Here is a 4,288-nt window from a genome sequence, read left to right as displayed (position 1 = left end):
CATCTTTGCCTTCAGCCATATCTTGTTTTATTCTGTGTTTCATTGGAGCTATTGTTGATATGTATATTTAAATAAATATCAGTAGCATCAAGCACGTGTTATGTGAAATTCTTTACAGGTGAAGCTGCCAAACATCAGTAAGACAAACAGAATGTTCACTTACACTGAGCGATCATTCTTTATGATCACCACGGTACATGTTAATATGAAACATAGTTCATATGTATAAATAAGAAATCATAAAAATTCATTGTCTAAAACAAGTATTACAAGAGTAATACATTTAAATCCTCCCCTTTGATATCCTTTTTTTTTATTGCTCTTTACTGCTTTTAGTTGTTACCTTTAATCTACATTTACATTTTAGGGCATTTAGCAGATGCTATTGTCCAAAGCAACTTACAGTACTTCTTGCATACATTCATACACTGATATTGAAATTATTCTACTACTTATTTCTATTTTTGCATTACTTCCCGATCATATTGACTTTTTGTGTTCTTACACTTTCCGCTTTTGCTTTATTTGCCAAAGCACTTTGTAAACGTTTGACCTTTTCAAAGGTGCTATGTATATAAAGTTTATATATTATTTTATACATATTAATATTAGTGAAATACACTAAATATGGTATTTAATGAGTTGTATTGACAATGACAGAGTCAAATTGGCAGTGATATTAAAGGTAGCAATATATTTTATTGCACCTAAAAATCAACATTAATTTTTGTTACTGTCATTTGTTTCAGATGTCCTTCCTACAGAACAGGAAAGAGTTATACTGTTTATAGAGACATACAGTTATCTTACATATCAGGAGCAATCATTATAGAGAAGACAGGGGTTGTGGTTAAAATAGAGAATGTGTGAGGGTTCTGTGTTTTGGTGTTTTTGCCCTGCCTGTTTTTTCCCTGCCTCTTTGTTCCTCCCCCTCTGCACTTGTTGCTTTTACTTGTGGAGCCCCTTTGTTAAAATAAACATTTTTGATGCACCTATCCAACCTGCCTGCCTCTGCTTTAGGGTCCAGCTGTCAGTAGGCCCGTAACAGAATGATTTATGTTTCAGGGCTTTATTACAGTAATTCTATTTGTCAGACTATCAGCAGATTTTAGTTAGAGCTTCTCTCATGTGAAACATGAATGTGCAGATTAAAAAATAGATACATATAACGTGTTGTGTTAGTGAGTGTTAAAGGAGCTAGTAGGTTGTTTAGCCTTTGGACAAAGCCAGTCCCTGATCATAGTCCATTCAGTCAGCTGGGGGTAGCTTCATATTTACCATATTAATACCTATATACATATCATTATAACCTACGTTGTTTACTGTTGTTATGTTGTAGAGATAGATGATGTGTCTGCAGCATTTCATAATCCGTATGGATAAAACAATTAGTGATTTCATCATTTTATTATGTAATAAACAACAAACGAATTAATTCATAATAAAAAATTACAGCTATTAAAATACCTGGACACTCATCGATCATCAAAATACCTATTACATGTACCTCTTGCTGTTACAAAATCAAAATAAGACACTTTATTAACTTTTATTAATTAATTAATCAATTGAAATTCTGAGATGGTCTCGATCCATGATAATAAGCCTGCATTTAACCGACTGCGCTGTTTAATTACGTCAAAATGCACATGAATTAATATCTCGCAATTGCGCGAGAGGGCGCCATATAGAGGGGAAAAGGACAAGGACAAATCCAAGGGCCCCTGGCTGACAGGGGCCCCAAAAAATAGGTAAAGACTAATATACATTATTAAATCATCATCATTTTGTATATATTTCAAATATTATAATGAAATTAATTATCTCTTTGTTTTTACTTGTTTTTTGGCAGTAAAAGTTAAATAACATCCATACTTACCGACCACCCTCCCTGTCCCAGTGAAGAAGGTGAGCAATGTTGTGTTCATTGACATGCCAGTTAGCATCATTGCAGGGAGTCTGTGTGGCATCATCATCAGCAGCTGTCTGTCAGCCCCCTATAGAATAAAAATAGCCTATAATCCATATTTATTTCAGAATGATTTGCATGTATTAAAAATAGTTCTGAAATGAAAAGAGCATATGAATGTGTATATATGATATAGTTCAAATTCAGCTATCACTAAAATAAAATATTAGGTCAGTAGTTTGGGACTCCCACCCCCCTGCTTTGCAGTAGGAACAGAGGAGAACATTTCTGGTGCATGCAGACTGTGTGACTCAATACAACTCTCAATACAATCAGAGAAATGTTTATATTTTCTGGAAATCAGAAGATTAAATCGCAACGACCATATAGCCTTATATATGTATTTTTTCACCCCAAATCCAATGCCACCGCCTGTGAGTCTACAGTTGTGGAGATAAATTAGACCTGCATGCAGGACTACAAGGGAGACAGTGAGCAGTAACCACCACCGCCTGCTGAGACAAGGGCCCAATTGGATTTCTTTTCATAGAGCCCAAAATCCCTGTAGTAACCCAAAAAAACCCATCCATGTCACCTCCAGGGCTCCGTATATCCATGTTCATATTTGATTGAGTAATTTATTGACTATCTCTGTATAACTCAGTACATAGGCATGTTTATGTATTCATAAATCTCATACATATGGTCAAGGTCAAGTTTATTTCAATAGCACATTTAAAAAAACAAAACAAAGTTCACCAAAAAAAACCCCAAAGTGCTTCACATACCCAAGAATCAACAATACACAAAACATCAAACAAACAGGGCACACGTGTAGAGACTTGAACGTTTCAGCGGTCTGAGCAATTTTTTATTTGCAGAGGCAAACTGTTCTATAATTTAGGAGCAGCTGCTGAAAACAAATTAAGTTAATTCAGTGGCTAATAGTCTGAGCTGGAGAAAGCTGATTTTGTCAACAGAACTAATTTGTCTGTCAAGCTTAAAAGCACTGTCAATAATCAAGCCCAAATTTTTGGGAAACTGTCCAACGCCCTGAGACGCTTGCGATTAACTTCATGTATGAACACTCCCCATCTGGCCTCTCATGTTAAATTTCAGAGCCATATGAGTAAGTATGCAGCGAATACGCTGATTTTCAAGTACGAAAGTAATTTATTGGACCAGTTCTATATTTTGATTAGAACAGATACTGTTAAAGTTAAAACACTGTAACCTGTATTAGATTAGGTAGTAGTCTCTTAGGCACCATGAGGAATTCATGACCGGCAGGGGTGAGGATGGCTGTACACATTTTTTCATCATACTCAGCATGCCAAGTCAGAGGGTGAGGAATGATAAATGCACATGGGCCATGATGTAACCATTTAGCGGTGCATATTCACAAAATAAATTGCATTTAGTCAAAACCGGTGAACCCGTGCAGTTGCCAGCTTTTCACATGGATCCTGTTTTTGCCAGTTTATGGATCTGCAACTTTGAGTTTTAATCATACTCAGATATACTTTAGCTGCTGTCAGATCATAAGTACAACCTTGTTTATCAAAATGTTGCCGATTTTGGGAAGGCGTGGCAGATTGATAAACTGTCATTCATCAAGAATTTGTTGAAATAGCCAAGCTCTTCACGTCCACCTGCTTCCAGTGTTTATGCTAAATGTCGCTAACCGACTCCTAACTCTAGCTCTAGGGATTCTCGCCAGGGATTTTGGGCCCCATGAAAAGAAATCTAATCGGGCCCTTGTATAGGCCAGCAAAATATTTGACGCCGTTTTATATAAAACTATGCATTTTAATGATATTTTTGACTATCATTCCCATATTTGTGAGAAGAACCTTGTAGTTCTGCATGCAGGTCTAATTTATCTCCACAACTGTAGACTCACAGGCAGTGGCATTGGATTGGGGGTTAAAAATACATATATGAGGCTATATGGTTGTTGTGATTTAATCTTCTGATTTTCAGAAAATATAAACATTTCTCTGATTGGACTGAGAGTTGTATTGAGTCACACAGCACCAGAAATGTTCTCCTCTGTTCCTACTGCAAAGCAGTTAAAAACTGTTTTTAATACATGAAAATCATTCTGAAATAAATATGGATTATAGGCTATTTTTATTTTATAGGGGGTTGACAGCTGCTGCTGATGCACTAGATGTATCTGTTCGAAAAACATGTTAATTTTAATTATACTATATATTTTAATTATACTATATATTTCCTTTTCTTTTTTGTAATAGTAAAAAGAGCAAGAGAGACAGAGAAATCCCGACAGACTGCCTGCAATGATGCTAACTGGCATGTCATTGAACAAAATGTTGCTCACCTTCTTCACTGGAATAGGGAGGGGTATAGTTATGG

This window comes from Sparus aurata, chromosome 11 (assembly GCF_900880675.1).
Source record: "Sparus aurata chromosome 11, fSpaAur1.1, whole genome shotgun sequence".
Lineage (NCBI taxonomy): Eukaryota > Metazoa > Chordata > Actinopteri > Spariformes > Sparidae > Sparus > Sparus aurata.
The sequence above is the reverse complement of the archived record's forward strand: the minus strand, read 5'-3'. Positions refer to the sequence as shown.